The 17,024-nt window shown below is 41.1% G+C and overlaps 1 protein-coding gene across 7 annotated transcripts in view; it reads left to right on the plus strand.

The window, feature by feature from the left end:
- CDON (cell adhesion associated, oncogene regulated) overlaps positions 1-17,024 on the plus strand; it is a 101,595-nt gene that overhangs the window by 18,368 nt on the left and 66,203 nt on the right. The window contains exon 1 of one of the 7 annotated variants that reach the window (XM_077756582.1): positions 14,194-14,246. The exons of the other annotated variants lie outside the window; for them this stretch is intronic. The gene's annotated coding sequence lies outside the window, so the exon portion shown is untranslated. Of the gene's footprint in view, positions 1-14,193; positions 14,247-17,024 lie in introns of those variants that run through there. 7 annotated transcript variants of the gene reach the window in all.

Raw genomic sequence — 17,024 nt, forward strand, 5'->3', positions numbered from 1 at the left:
CTCCAGGCTCTGAGCTGTCATCACAGAGCCTGACGCGGGGCTCGAAATCACGAACTGGGAGATCATGACCTGAGCCAAAGTCGGACACTTAATCAACTGAGCCACCCAGACATCCCTAATTTTTTATTTTAATTTATTTTTGAGAGAGAGACAGAGACAGAGCGCGAGCAGGGGAAGGGCAGAGAGAGAGAGAGGGAGACACAGAATCGGAAGCAGGTTCCAGGCTCTGAGCTGTCATCACAGAGCCTGACGCGGGGCTCGAAATCACGAACTGGGAGATCATGACCTGAGCTGAAGTCGGCCGCTTAACCAACTGAGCCACCCAGGCACCCCACAAATTCAGGGCTTTAAAAGGTGTTGGCAAGAGATACAGATAAGAGGGACAGATTGACTTGATAGTTTTAAGGAAATTTATAAAACTGTGGTTTCACCCAATGAATTTGGCCAGTACTCTCTAAGTATATTTAAAACACCTCCTTGAGAGTTATCTTCCTAAATTTAATAACAACTTTATGTGGTAGGATTTTGTTTACATGGTTTTGACCTTACAGAAATTCATGCCGCATTACAGGAAACATGACTATGTACAGTAAAAAACCCTGATGTCTTTGTTGTAATGCCAATCTCTGTCATAAGTATATGAATTTCTTGTTTTAGCTACAAATCCTTCTAACAGTAGTAAAAGCAGAGAATTCCATTTTCCTACTGTTGGCCCTATGCCTGTATGACTTTCAAGATCATGGTAAATGTTTTTGCAGACTCTACTGGCTTGTTTCTGTTTGTGAACAAAGTGATAGTAGTGGTTCCGGAGTTGTCTGTTGTATCCTTTTCAGGTTTAAAGGGACTTGTGATAACACGTTATTTACTGTCGTCTCGCTTTTGCCCATAGCTTTTCTGTAATGCTGCATCCTCTACTTTGTTAGTCATTTGGCTTAGTACCTATTATGTTACATAGCACATAAATATTAGCTATTGATTTAAAAAAATTGACATAATAAAAAATAGGTAAATATGGGTGTTCACTTCCATCAAAGACCAAATAAACTCAGCGAACAGGTCATAAAGCATTGGTGCTGATTATCTTAAACTGCTGTTTCAGAATGGAAGACCATTCTTGTATCTTCCGTTTTGCCTTGTTAGAATGTTTTTAAGCATATTAAGTCAGTAGTCTGTGAAATAACTTCATACTTTGCAGGAAGCATTGCTGACTTTCTCTCTACATTCATTCATTTACCAACGTTTATTAAGCACTCATTTTGTGCAAGAAAGTTCCAAAGTGTGATATACAGCGGTGAGCAAAATAGACATGGCACCTTCTCCTCGTGGAACCAACAGACTAGTGGTTAATCCAGGTTGGTAGGGATTTTTGACATTTATGTCACCTATAAGTATCTAGCCTAGTTCTTTTGTTCACAGTATAAAGAGTCCGTTGAAGTCAGAACTGTGTACTTTCTCTTCAAGGAATCCTCCTTGGCTATCATTCTTATCCAGGGGAAATCGGATTAAAATGAAAATCAAAGCCATTACTGAAGAAGGAAGGAAGTTTTAAAGCATGAAGTTTTAGAGTGCTATGTGGCGAGAGAGTAATGGATGTGTTTTCAGTTGAATGTAGGGACATATATATTTAAGTTCTCTGTCTCTGAAATACCGCACTCCTAGGAAGGTCTAAAAGTTTGGCTTATTTTGGGGGTGCCTGGGTGGTTCAGTTGGTTAAGCATCTGACTTCGGCTCAGGTCATGACCTCACGATTCGTGGGTTCGAGCCCCGTGTCAGGCTCTGTGCTGACAGCCAGCTCAGAGCCTGGAGCCTGTTTCGGATTCTGTGTCTCCCTCTCTCTCTGACCCTCCCCTGCTCACGCTGTCTCTCTCTCTCAGAAATAAATAAAACATAAAAAAAAAACCCATAAAAGTTTGGCCTGTTTTGGAGGGGAATGTTCCTTCCTAATGAAGAGGAGGGATGACACTCTGGGACCAGATGAGTATCTTTGAGTGGTAGAAACCTGTTGATAACCAACAAGATTAAAAATGCTGTTTTAGGGACATTCGTTGGTTAACATTCAAGGTGAAAAGCTAGATGTGTGTTTAATGCTCCATTGGGGGCACATTGTTTAGCCAAATGTAATCAAATGTTGGTGCTGAGCTATTATACTATGTGTATAATATAATAAATATAGCAAATAATTATAATATACTTGTAATATATAACACACAATAATATGTATAATAATATTAAATATACTGATTTAAGACAATGAAAACTTAGGCCCATTGATTAGCTATTTCTCAACATCGGTCTTCAAAGCAGCATAGTTTATAATGAAGACTTTATATTTGCTGTAAAACAAGGAACAATGGGCCAAAAGACGTGTAGTGATTGCTTTCTAGAGCTAAATTTATTCTGAAGCTAAGTTTTGCCTGTCTTTTTGTTCTGCTCTAATGAGACAGTCATAGTGGATGGCAGTTTTTAATTTTTTTTAAAAAAAGTCTTCTTCCTTGGCAAATGGTTGGCAAGCTAGCAGAGGGTCATCCAGTTATATTGCCTTAGCTTTTGGTATCACCGGTCATTGAAATCCACACGTGGATTAAATCTGGTAAGTTGTCCGGGTGCAGCCATCCATCCTGGAATGTGGCTTCTTTGTCCTTTCTCGCACCAGATGTGTGTCCATCTGTGAGATGTATATGCCTGAGGGTTGATGATGCATCAGCATCAAGGAGGGCTCCCTTCCTCACCACAGCCTCAAGGTGACTTTTTATCTTTCTCCACTGGGAATGGAAATGCCCCACTTAGTTTTCAGTGCACTGTCATTGTCCCAGTGCTAAGGTCAGGAGGCAAGCACCTAAAAGTCTCTCTATATCATGGCTGCTTTTTAGATGTTTTATTAGTACTGCTGTTGGTTATTTTAATTAGTAGTATGTTTTATGTGCGCCCTGGGGCTGTTCAAGCAAAGAATGTAATTCAAATAAACAAAATAATATCTGATGTTTTGGAACACCCACACCTACCATCTGGGCCTTTTCTCTTAAGGTAGACTTACTTAGGTTGGCAGGGAAAGTAGGAAGAGAAAAGGAGATGATTATGTAGAGTTGTGAAATGTTTTTAATTGTAAATTCTTGGAAAGCTTGATAACCCAAGTGTTTAAATTGGTAATGCCATTTTCTTCATAAGCAGTGGTTAAAGATAAATACTGAGTGTTCACGAGAAGACCTATCTTTTCCATTGTTTTACACGTTCCCAGCATCTTTTACGTGTCTCTCTAACAGTGTTTCCAGAGTGACCGTAAAATGATGGGAGACACTTTCACAATGCAAGAACGTTTGCCAGGGAAATTTCTCCAGTTTTGTTTTTTTTTTTACTTGGATATGAAATAAAGGGACCACCTCCCTAGGGTTTCTTTTTTAATGTTTTATTTATTTCTGAGAGAGAGAGAGAGACAATGTGAACAGGGGAGGGTCAGAGAGAGGGAGAGACACCGAATCTGAAACAGGCTCCAGGCTCTGAGCTAACTGTCAGCACAGAGCCCAACGCGGGGCTCGAGCCCAGGAACTGTGAGATCATGATCTGAGCTGAAGTCAGACACTTAACTGACTGAGCCACCCAGGCGCCCCTCTCTAGGTTTTTACAATGAAACCGTAAACTAGTCTCCGACTAAAAAAAAGTTAAATTTTCTTTTCAACTTGGCTTTTTTTTTTTCCTTTGGATATAACACAAATACCCTTTTCTGTTTGCAAACTGAAGTGAGCTGTATGCTTTTGACTTAATTTTTAGAGTTGAAAATGTGTTGATTTTGGATTTCTTTCCTGGATTCCACCCCCACCCCCAGCCCCTTCCCTCTTTCATTAAGTACAGTCCTTTTTGAGGTTTGCCAAAGATGAGGCAAAACTTGTGTAAGAGTTGCACCTGAGCTTTTAAGTGTTCTCCCCGCCCCTGCCCCCACTTAAACACAGCACTTGTAAAATGTTTGTCATAGAATCCTAAAGCTGGAAAAAATTACGCAGTTCTTTTCTCCCTTATAGAACCCAAGCCACACTAAATTAGTAAATGTTCTACTTGACTGACATTCTCTAGGAAAAAGAAATATGTACATTTAGAGCACTAACTTAATTTTTAAAAATATATTTAAAATATATTTAATCATTAAAGTATATTTAAATACTTTATAGTACTTTTTCATTGTATTATCTTAAAAATGAGGGCTCCTGTCACTTCTTGAAACCTTTTTATACCTCAAGAATAGTGTTAAATGCTATTGTTTACACGTAATCCAAGAGTGAAAGATGTCAGAAACTTAGGAAATGAGGTCATGGGAGTCCCTATTGTCTTACTCTACTTTTTGCCCCCCGCCCATCTTTTCCCCACAGCTACCTTGAATGTAAGCATGCAGTACATTCTTGTTGTGTGAATGAATGGGAAACTGCTTTTCTGTGTGTTTTTAGGCTGCAGATTCTTACTGTACTCACAGTCTGGTTTAGAAAATGGGTCAAATGAAGAGATTTTAGAGTATTAAGCTAAGGATCCAACCCACAACACTCGTATAATTCCAAGACCCACATTAATCATGTCTTTGTATAAACAATGAACCTATGACTCTCCTGTAAATCTCAACAAAACAAAACAAAACACAACAAGACAAAACTCCCCTCATGTTGTTCATAGAAGCCGGTGGTGACAAGTCCTTAAAAGTAACGGTCCAGCCACTAGCATATATAGATGTATCAACATATAAACTGTATTCTACGCATGTAAGGTGTTGCTAATGTCATGCACATAGGAAACGTTGAGTAATATAAAACAATTTAAGAAATATACCAGAACTTATATGTCCTAAGTCAGAATGTGTAAGCTGTGTATTGATGGAGTCTTACATTGCTGTTACCTTGCCATGAAATTTGGAGTTCCTTTATAATTATCTTTACCGGTTACGGCACTGTAAAAAAATTCTCCGTGTTCTTAACTTATTGGGAAATAGCCGTCGGTGACTAAATTTGTTGATAATGTTGGAGTTAGGACACAATGGTGTTAAACATGAGGTGTCACCATTACAATGAGAATCGTTTTTATGCCTGGTTTATACATCGACACTGAAAACAATTAACAAGGGATTTTCAGAATGGTCTTAAACAGAGGAGTGTCACTGGAAAAAGTTTATGTGTCTTCCAAGTTGGGTCATTCTGCTACTGTGGTTTCCCCAGTAGTGTATCTAGCACGTGCACGCGCACGTGTGTGTGTGTGTGTGTGTGTGAGAGAGAGATTTCTGAATCACTGTGTCCTTGAATTATTTCTTTTGACCATCTTGTTTACTGTTGCCTCACTTAATGGTCCAGTATAGCCACTGTTGTTTTGTGCATACTTAATCGCCAGCTTCATTTCTGGTAGACAGGCTGGACCTCATGCTCTGCACAGCTACTCACTCCTTTGGCTGCCCCAGTTGGACTCAAAGGACCAGCTATATTGTGCTGTGTTTACAGAGATACCATGATGTTAATTGATTTTTCTATTTTCTAGCTCATCGAGGCATTGTATCTTGATCCTTTCTTCGACTTTAACTGCCTATCAAAGTTTTCTGGGGTGCAGGTTTCCTTCATACAGGCCAGTGCGTGTTTTCACATGTCTGTAGACTTAACAGTCCATTTGAGGTAATTAGGTAGTGACTACATAGTAATCTGTGATCAACTTGCATGTCTATTTAGGAACGTGCTCGAAGAGTCCTGTTATCAATGCACAGTCACTCTTTCATGATACTGTGACAACTTTGATGAAGCTGTGTCTGGTCTTATTCCCATCACCAGTGGAACAAGGCAGGAGTGCCTAAGACACCCAGATTCCTTCAGTTATTTTGTGCAGCCATGGTTCAGTATGGAATGACGTCCTTGGAAACCAGTGCCACTATGTTCCAGATCCCTAGGGAGCTTCCAGCTCAGCGGGTAACATAATATGAAAGTCATGGCGATGAAGGTCCGGTGCCCAGCCAGCATCAATTCAAGTTTATTTGCAGCACAGATATTTTTCTTAGATTCCTAATTTTTTTATTTTACTTTTTCCTTAAATGTTTAATTGTATACATTAGAATACATTTCATGGAAATGAATTTCTCCTTGAGGCTTTATTTCCTTGTTATTAAAATGAAATCTAGGGGCGCCTGGGTGGCTCAGTCAGTTAAGCATCCTACTTGGGCTCAGGTCACAATCTCACTGTTTATGGGTCGGTGCTCTCAGCTAGCTCAGAGCCTGGAGCCTGCTTCGGATTCTGTGTCTCCCTCTTCCTCTGACCCTCCCCTGCTCATGCTGTCTCTATCTCTCAGAAATAAATAAAGAACATTTAAAAAATTTTTTTAAATTAAATGAAATCTAAACCAAACCCCTGAGGGGGAGCCTTTTGTAACAAAAATTTGTTTCATTTGGTAAGGTCTTAGCAATGCCCTGGACATAATAACAACTCTATTAAATTTATTAGCTGACACTCCTCCAAAGCCCCCTTTCAAATGTGTTCATATTCCTCCTTCTCATCCTTCATCAAAACGAGTTAGCAGAATGTCTGTCCAGATCTTTATAAGATCAGTCTGCTCAAGTTTAACTAGTTCTTAGCAAACTTAAACGCAAACTTAAATGCTTTTGCTCTTAGGTAGCTTTTGTTTCATGGTCACCATAACCCTGTTATTTTTTCCCCGTGAAGCCAGTTCCAGTGACAAGCTTGAAAATCTGATTTGTGGCAAGTGTTGACTCTTTGGTGCCTGCAAAGTAATCCTCTTGAAACTTGCTGTATTTGGTCATTTTAATAATCTCTCCGCAGTCTTCTTGTAGAATTTTGCTGGGTTTGCAGCTATGTTTTGGAATATTCATAATGCTCCTCTCCAGCTTGCTGTGATTGCCAGGATTATCCTATCTCCATGAGTTTTGGTTTCCTGTGTTCTAGAAGCAGGAAGAAATAGTCTCTTTGAAAGACAGTGGCACAGGAACACTTGACTTTTTTAAACACACGAATACTGTGAAGAGAACCGAAATCCACACTTAGACCCCTTCTCTTTCGGTGCGTAATTAGGACCACGCAGACTCCCATCGCCGCTGGCGGCCGCTCACTGTTGCCTTTTTCTGCTGGTGACCTTTGATCTCCGTGACCTTTCCTGGGGTTAGTCCTAGGCCCTTTTCATTGTGTTGGAGCTGAAGCGGCTCATGTGGAGTTGATTATTTCTTTGCTCATTTGGCCTTTTTGGTGCCATAACTCCAAGTCACTTCCATTTTATTCCTCTGCTCCTGATGGTCCACAGTGAAAGGAAATGCTTTTGCAGACAACAGGATCAGCGCGTCCGCTTGGCTGACTCGATGGGGGCGCGGGGGACGTGGGGGGCAGGGTTGGGAAGCCTGGAGGTGTCAACAGTTTTCAGGAAGTCGATCAGAATGAATGTGCGATCATCACGGTGCTCATAAAAGGGGCAGTGTGAAGAGCTGCACTTCATATGCAGGAGTCTGAGTTCTGGTAAGAAGAGACAACTGCAGATCACTGATGTGGACCTGGGTGTTTGATGTCCTGCAGCCCTACATGTGTAAGATTTATGTGTTCCTCCTACTGCCTCCGAGCGACTTGGCAGGTCAGAGCATGCATCATCGTCAGTTGCACATGACTGCTCTAAGCGACGCTTTCATTTCTAAGAGAACAGAGTAACCCCCATAGATTAACGTGCTGTTAGATGGCGTATTTGCTGCAGCTGGACTTGGGAGAGCACTTTGCCACTTTTCCTCACCCTCCTCCTGCCCCTATCCGCTCCTCCTGTGAAATCACTGAAAGATGTGTGCCAGCTGTTACTCTCATTTTTTTGAGGCCCCCTGTGTAGAGCGTGAGGATGGTCACAGATCAAAGGCTGGAGCGATCAAGAAGGAGTCAGCAGTTAAGGAATGAGTCCGATTACCCTAAATTGTTGTACCTTTGAAAGGCATATGCGTATGAAATTTGGTGACATTTTGAAACTCATTTTTAAGAAACCTGAGTGTTCATCTCTATTTCATCCCCATTTTCCTTTTTGTTTTAAAAGTTTGTTTTCGTGGTATTGATAACGCTGGTTTTGAATGAGGAATTGCTATTCCTTCTAATGTGGTGGATTTTTTTTTTTTTTAGGATTCTCCCTGCCTCTCAAGGGAGCACCCCTTTGTCTCTCTGTTATTGACCCCCTCCAATCTCTGAAGCACTTCAGGCTTCTTTCTGTGCCTACTTGATCCCTTTTCTTAGAGTTCCACTTATGTCCAACTAACTGATTGTCTCTACCCCTTAAGGGACGCACTCTCCATTCCCTGCTGCCATCAAAACAGCAACAACAAACCATGGAAAACCCTGCCACCTCTCGTGTATTTCCTGTACTTAAGGGAACGCACATCAAGCACTCCCTCACTTGTCCAAGTAGAAATCTGGACAGCAGCCTTGTTCTTTTTCTTAAGGTCAAAGCACTGGGGAAACAGATGAGTGGGGACGGTAATGGATTCCAAAGATGTCTAAGAGACCGGTTCTTTCCCAGTCCAAATCATTCACACTTAAGTCCTGTCAGTGCCACCTCTTAATCACATCTGGTAAATAAGTCCATGTTTAAAAGTTTAAAAAAATTTTTTTTAAATGTATCCCCTGGTATTTCTCTAGTACAGTCCTCCACCCTTATTCCCCAGGGCCTTCTAACTTCTCTTCCCTCAGCCGTGCTCCACATTGCAGCATAAATGATTTTGCAAAGACACAAGTTGGATCTTGTCCCTTGCCTGCTTAGAAGCCATTAATACTCCCCTCTCAGGATAAAAGCCAGATACCCTGACCTGATTGATGCTGTTCTTCTGGATGCTGGAGCCTCTGCTCACCTACACCGCCTTACCTCCCACCCCTGTTCTCCTCCTTGTACTTTTTTTTTTTTTTTGAGAGACAGAGCATGAGCTGGGGAGGGTCTGAGAGAGGGGGAGACACAGAATCGGAAACAGGTTCCAGGCTCCCAGCTGTCAGCTCAGAGCCTGACTTGGGGCTTGAACTCATGAAATGTGAGATCATGACCTGAGCCAAAGGCAGATGCCCAGCCGACTGAGCCACCCAGGCGCCCCTCCTTACTCTTTTTTTTAAATGTTTGTTAATTTATTTTGAGAGAGAGACAGAGAGAGAGAGAGACAGCGCGAGCATGCAGATGGGGGCGTGGCAGAGAGAGAAAGAGACAGAATCCCAAGCAGGCTCTGCGGTGTCAGTGCAGAGCCCGACACAGGGCTTGATCTCATGAACGTCAAGATCATGACCTGAGCTGAAATCAAGAATCAGATGCTTAACTGGCTGAGCCACACAGGCTCCCCACTTCTTTACTCCTTCTAATTCTGTATGCACACCGGTGGCTCCTTTTGTTTGGAGCACAACCTCTTTCCTGCCCTCAGAGTCCTCCATTAATTCGCCTGATCGTTGTTTCTTCTGAGGAGTCTTCTTAAACCTTCTCTACGTCCAGGTGAAGGGACCTTTCTGTGTTTCCTGCAGCATCCCTGCTTTATTCTGTGGCTCACCCACCTCCCCTCACTTAACTACTTTGATTCTTGAAAACCTCTATTTCCTAAAAGCATTGCCTCTTAGCAAAAACCATTTCACTGATTTTGATGGAAAAAAATAATCATGGCATATTCCATCCCAATCCAAGATAACCAGTTTTCACACATGGAAAAACAAGTCAACTGAGCAATAGAAACAAATTTGTTTAAAAAAAGAATTGTACAGGTGGTAAACAGTAGTTTGGAAGTAAATAAATATAGTATGTTCTTAAATACAGTGTACTGAGTTTACTGGGCTCAACAAAGAGAAGAATTGAGGCTGTTGGCTGGGGGAGGAAGACCATGAAGAAGTAAGTCCTCTTCCTGAGCTGGTGGAGAGACAGGAAATCGACTTTCAGACAACGCGTCTTTTTAAGGCTCATAGTGGTCTTCACTCACACCCCCCCCCTTAAAAACTTACAGTACAGAAAAAAACACATCATGGCGAAATAAAGGCTAAACACAGGAGTGCACCCCAGCTCACAGAAATAGTGCTCACAGAGCAGAGAGATTAGCAGAAAATGCTCACCGACCTCCCACTCAATGTGGTGTCGGTACACAGAGGAGTGTTTTGGGTTCAACCAAATACAGCAGGCCATTCCAATGCTCCTGTTCGATACTTTCTGACAGAACACCATGGGGTCATGGAGACTGGTGGGTGTATCTCTGCCAGAAGTTATAATATCAAAGTACTGCTTTTTTGTTGCTGATCGAAAAGGTTCTGATGCTGAATAAAACGCTGTCCAAAAAGTGGAATAATCACAGGAGCCCTTGTGGCAAAAAGGTTAGTTATTCTGTTGGGTGAGTCTGTGTTTGGGTTGCTTCTTTAGTTGTCCCTGCCCTCACCTGACCACGAGCCTCAGGGAGACGGACGTCCTATCTGTCTGTGACTGAGTTCCCAGCACAGCCTGATGCAATATTTGTTGCATAAAATATGGATTCCACTGCTTTGAACTCTGAATATATTTCACACGCTCATTGTCATAAGTCTCACTTAGGATGCTTTGTTCCGAAGCCAGTTACGGTTGTGCCTCTCTTCTCAGTTAGGCTGCAGAATCCTTTAGTTCAGGAATGATGCCTGATGCCTCATCTTCCTTACCTTTGTACCCCTTGTAGGTCATTGCCCAGCGTACACACCCTATGTATCAAGTTCATTGATTGAATGACTATCTTGTAGAGAAGGTAGGGTTCTTTGAGAAGACTGAATAGAAAATGGCATTAGCTTCTTAGGTAAATTATTCAGATATTCAGAGTGAAGAAAACGTATGGGAGAGTTACAATTTGATGTGGTTAAGGTCAAGGTAGCTCAGCGGGTGGGCAAAAAGAAGTGTATGTTTGACTTCCCTAATTGAAATTGTGCTGAATTCCTTTTGATAGCATTAAAAAATTTTTCCGTGAACCTGTTTTGTTTTTTCCTTTGCTTCGTTACTGCAGATGGTCCATTTTTTAAAAAAAATCAACAGTTGAGAAATAGCATGTTATGGAATAGATTATTTGCAAATAAAGACCAGTCTTTTGTTTTCTAAAAAGGAAATTACTGTGTCATGCAGAATAAGATGGTTTTTTAAAAAGGAAACCAACTTAGAGACTTTTCTGTTTTGAAAACCTATCCAGGTCCCAAGTGGAGGTTTTTGTTCACAGATTAATCACAGTTATTCCTTGAACCTGAAAGAAAACTATAAGAATATTTGATATAGGACTCTGGGGAGGGGGATGATTCAGGCAGACAGCTTTGATCGTCCTTAGGAAAGCAAAGGCATTGCTTCAAAAATAAAAGAATCAAATCGAAAAATGCAGGAAAGACTTTTCCCAAAGGATTATTCTGGCAGCGTGTTGAAAAGAGGTTATAAAAGCATTAAGTTCACAACCTGAACAATAAGTTAAGTAAATGTTAGGGAAGTATTTCCTTTCTTAGTCTGAGAGTAGGCATACCTTTAGCTTGCTTTTGCCAACAGAAATGCTGGTAATCCTTCCATGTAGATGTGAAAGAGAGGCTTAAAGAAAGCTCTGTAATGTAGGAGATACCAGCCATTCTTCAGGAACATCAGGCTAGGACTCTGGGAACAGCATTTATCCCATGCTAAAGTGGAGAGTCCTTTAATGATTTTTATAGTGTGGACGAAAGGGTAGTTCCCTGACGTGTAGGTTTAATGGGGGTACTATTCATAGCTGTTTTTTTCTTTTCTTTTCTTTTCTTTTTTTTTTGTACCTTATAGTCTTTTCACTGGAGAGATTGTACTACCAGGTGCTTTCTTGGGAGAATCTTCTCAGACACTTAAATCAGCCGCTCAGAACTGCAGTGAAAATAATAGAATTACGGTGACCGTAACTGAAGTTATGAACGGAGTAGCAGATCTTCCTTATGGTCATGTTAATTTCTTCTGAGACCAGTGAGTTGGATAAGCCTCAAGAGTTCTGATTTCCACTTAGGGAATTGATCGCATCTTTGCTGAAGTCCAGTAGTAAGGCAAGAACAAATCCAGTTTAAAATCCAATGCCTTGGGGCACCTGGGGGCTTCAGTCCTTTGAGCGTCTGATTTTGGCTCAGGTCATGATCCCAGGATCATGGGATTGAGTTCCATGTTGGGCTCCATGCTGAGCATGAACCTTGCTTGGGATTCTCTCTCTCCCCTCTTCTGCCCCTCTTCCCTGCTTGCATTCTGTCTGTCTCTCTCTTAGGAAAAATAAAGAAAACCAGTGCCTTGAGTTATTTAACTGCCTCTAGTAGTTTAGAGAAGTAGAGGTGTTTAAATGCTTTTTGGACAAGAAAAGCAGTAGGGAAGGGAGAACAAAGCTTTGAAATGAATGGTAATTTACAATTTTTAATGCCAGCAAATATTGCCAGAAACCGACTGTCAGCAGTTTTTACACACCAATTTATTTTTAGAGAAATGCATGTTACAAATTAAAATCACCCAGTATAACAACAGTGACCCGTATCCTACTTTTCAATAAATTTTGGGTAAAAAGCAGAGATTTTCGTGTCCGTGGTGTTTTTTGTAACTCAAAGTTCAGAGATACACAGTTGATGAATGTGGCCCACAGCGCCCATTCCTATTTTATTTTGTGTAGTTCTATGTAAATTTAGAATATTGTTTTTAAAAGTCCCTCATAAGATTAGGCAGTAAATGTTGCTCTATGCCTTCACAGATATTTTAATGAATTGCTCAAATTCATATGTTACATCCAAGCTTTGCCCACCGCAGGGTAGGGATGTAAACCATACTCTGGTGACTGGGAGTCTACCCCCCACAGTGCTGATGGTGCTTATTGGGGCTAGAGTTACACATTATTGCCATTTTGGGGGACTAGTTGCCAGTGTATACGTTAGGAGTATTAAAAATATTTGTACTCCTTGACCTAATAATTCCACTTTAAAAAAATCTGTCCTAAGGACGTAAGTAGAAGAGTGGTTAATGATTTATGGACAAAGATTCATAACAGCATTATCTGTAATAGCAAGGCAAATACACATGTGTACACACACATATAAAAAATGTACCTAATTCTCCAGAAGGGAGTGGCTAAGTAAAGTACGTCTATTCAATAAAGTTATCTATCGCTGTTATAAATTGTGTTTATGAATTATTCAATGAGTAAAAATGACAATTAGATAAAAAATGGATAAGGCAAGATTTAAAACTATTGCACACATGTTATGAGCTCAGTTATGCACATAAACACATATATGAAAAAAATTAGAAGGAAATGCACCAAAATACTGATGTGTTATCTTAAGGTGGTAGAATTGCGTTGGCTTGTTTTGGTTCATCATTTATGCATTTCCCAGATTTTCTGTGCTGAATGTGTAGGTTTGTTGTTGTTTTTTGGTCAATGAGTATTTGGAGAAACTTTCTGTTAACAGTTTTCTACTTGTAAAAGTAGCATATTCAGTGTAGAATATGAGAAGAACACTTGAATATTTTGTTTAAAAATATCTGGCAGGGCAGGGCGCCTGGGTGGCTCAGTCGGTTAAGCATCTGGCTTCGGCTCAGGTCATGATCTCACGATTTGTGGGTTCAAGCCCTGCGTCAGGCTCTGTGCTGACAGCCAGCTCAGAGCCTGGAGCCTGCTTCAGATTCTGTGTCTCCCTCTTCTCTGACCCTCCTCTGCTCATGCTGTCTGTCTCTCTCAGAAATAAGTAAAACATTAAAAAAATTAAAAATATTGTCTGGCATTATCTTAGTCATACTGGGCCCTTTACAAATTATTTAAATGAGAAAAACACTGAAACTTGAAACATGACAGTATGATTTAAATCAGAATTCAGTTTTTAATTTTTTTTAAGTTTGTTTATTTTGAGAGAGAGAGGAGAGCGAGCATGAGCGGGAGAAGGGTGGAGAGAGCAAGAGAGAGAGAGAATCGCAAGCAGGCTCCGTGCTCTCGGCACAGAGCCTGACGTGGAGGCCAAACTCAAGAACCTTGAGATCATGACCTGAGCTGAAACCAAGAGTTGGATGCTTAACTGACCGAGCCATCCAGGCGCCCCTGTTTTTAATGTGTGCACAAGAATATTTGAATGTTACGCAAGCTAGAACCGAGGTCAGACAGCCTTTGGCAAGTGATGTGCCAAAAACGATGGGTGGTGAGTGGACACTTGTGATCCTTCCGTGGACCTTTTCTCTGTTGCCCACTGTTTCCAGGTCGGAAGAGAGGGTAAGAGGAGCGTGGGATAACGATTTCTGTGCGGAGGAAATTAAAGCTGTTGTCTCTCTTGCCCAGGTAAATTTCTGTAGGTAAGAAAATTGACATATGTGTTAAAGGCCACTGATCTATTTGTAAGAAGACGGAAGGAGCCTTGTTCAGTCATGGGCAGCTTGGCCAAACAAAATTGTTCATTTGCTAAAGCATTGCAGGGGAAATATAGAAATACTTATATTATGTATAAATATATATATATATAGTTGTTGTTTTCCAGTAACTTCTTAGTTCAAAAACTATAACACTAATACTGAGTTTTCTTTCTTTCTTTCTTTTTAACAAAAATAGTATTTTTGAAAGTGACATAGGGGTTCCTGGGTGGCTCAGTCGGTTGAGCATCCGACTTTGGCTCAGATTGTGATCTCGTGGTCCATGAGTTCAAGCCCCACATCGGGCTCTGTGCTGACAACTCGGAGCCTGGAGTCTGCTTCAGGTTCTGTGTCTCCCTCTCTCCCTACCCCTCTCTGTGCTCCTCCCCTGCTCACACTTCCTCTCTCAAAAATAAATACAGTAAAAAATTAAAAAAAAAAAAAGAAAGTGACACAGCATTGAACAGTTTTCCAGTAGTGCTAATGGATATATTCTGGTTTTTGTTTTTTTTTAGGCTTTCTGATGCAATTTTATTTTCTCTTCTCCCAGTTGCCAGCAAGTTTGTCACATTTCTGTTAATCGCTTAGCATATGGACCAGTAAAAATGTTGTCTCGCTCAGGAGAAGCACAGACTTTTTTTTTTTTTTATTCTGTTTTATACATCACCTCACTCTCTTTGTGCTCAGCGATGTTTATGAGATTGGATATAGGTTACTATTGGTGGCTGTTAAATGCAATTTTAAGGTACTGGACTCCCGTAGCAATAAGAATCCAGGTCCGTGTTCTCATTATGGTTCTCTAGCAGATGGAGCAAGCTTTCTCCTTGGATAAATGTAAACCAAGTCAACAAACATTTATGTTATGGTCATAAGTTCTTTCCAACCTCCAAAATCAACTGGCAGCATGTTGCGAGGAACCTAATAGAAAGATAGAATTAATAAAGGATGGCCCTGTGGGGTAACTATTTAGGTAGCAATAATGAGCTGTGAAAATTTAAAGGACAGCTGTAAAGTAACTCGGCAGATCATGTGCTAGGGTTAAAGTTGACTCCGGAATTTGTTTCACTGCTTTTTAATAAATAAATAGCCGCGGAAAGATTTGGCAAAGGGAAGAACTCCCCTCCTTGTCCCCATTCTCTCAGGACAGCGTCTCCTGTTAACAAGTTATTTGAATGTTTGCTTTGCCTTGACTGCTTACCAGTGGTGTGTCAGTCCTTGCCCTTGAACAAAGTGAGAATTCAAATAAACCGAAAAAAGCTTTCGCACAGCTGGCCCCTTCCACCAGTGAGTGGTACCAAAATGTCCCCTCCACCTTTTTAAAAGAGGTCAGCAAGAAAAAACACAGAAGGCAGTCCAGGAACTGGTCTGTGATCTAGATGCATTTGAGTTTGCAACTTGTAGATTTGGGATCGCATTCTATAGGGAGTTGAGCGGATTCCAGAACACATGATTTGATTCCTTTTTGATTTTTTTTAATCTTTAATTTGTGACACTATTTGATTTGTTAGAAGTCATACCCGAGGTGCCTTTGTGTTTCTACCCAGTGTTACTGATGGTTAGAATTAACCTTTGCATGAGTGGATATGCACGTAAAATGCACGTTTCTAAAATGTCATTACTGCAACTCTTTGGTTACATTTTGTTGTATTCCAAAGTCCCAGAAGCTGTGTCCAGCCCTGGCCACGTAGGGGTGTGGGGGGAGCATCTGCAGACAGAGTAACCACTCTTTGGATCCCTTGTCTAACAAAGTGCCTGGCCTATAGGGGGCACTTACTATATTTTTGCTGACTTAAAAAATCAGCAAAATAAGTGAGTAACTAAAGGAAAAAAAGTATAGCTAGAATATGCAGAATTCACTTGACATGACTGTTCTCATTAAATACTCTTTAAGGTATTTCTGGGAATTGCATTATATTAAGGCATTACTTTCATTAAAGAAACCGTCTATTCTCTGCCTATTTTCTGCTAGGGTTTAGAATTTATAGAGTTAATTATGAAGCCATTCTTGGCTTCAAGACAAAATCAGCCTTCCTTTGACTGCCGTGTGTCTACAGCAATTCTCCGTATTTTTCTGCTGCCCCCCCCCTTTTTTAAATGTTTATTTGTTTTAAGAGAGAGAACCTGCATGCATGAGCAGGGAAGGAGCAGAGAGAGGGAGAGAGAGAATCCCGAGCAGGTTCCACACTCTCAGTGCAGAGGCTGACTTGGGGCTCAATCTCATGAACTGTGAGATCATGATCTGAGTGGAAATCAAGTCAAATGCTTAATTGACTGAGCCACCCAGGCGCCCCTCTGCTGCCCTTAAAGTAGCAAGGTCCTTGAAGTTTTCTGTGCTTTTTTTTTGTTTCCTCCCTTACCGTTCTGTCCTGAAGCCGCCATCAGATATTAGTCTCCCCACCTTGGAAACCACTTTTGTCCATGTCACCCGCGCCCCATCGTGCCTACAAAATGGTGTCTCACTTTTCTCTTCGTCAGCATTTGCAACATGCCCTTCTTCTAGAAATATTTTCCATCTTTCTCCATGGACACAACGTTCATTCTCTGCGATTTCTTCCTATTTCATTGGCTGCTTTTCTTAGTCACCCTTGCTGCTGCCTTCTCTGGTTTCTAAAGGTAGAAGTATCCCAAGGCTCCTGCCTGGGCTCTCCTCTCCTCTGTCATACTTTCCTTAGAGCTAAGGCTTTAATAGTCCTGACATCTGTATTTCCAG

This window comes from Crocuta crocuta, unplaced genomic scaffold (genome assembly GCF_008692635.1).
Source record: "Crocuta crocuta isolate KB4526 unplaced genomic scaffold, BGI_CrCroc_1.0 scaffold172, whole genome shotgun sequence".
Classification (NCBI taxonomy): Eukaryota; Metazoa; Chordata; class Mammalia; order Carnivora; family Hyaenidae; genus Crocuta; species Crocuta crocuta.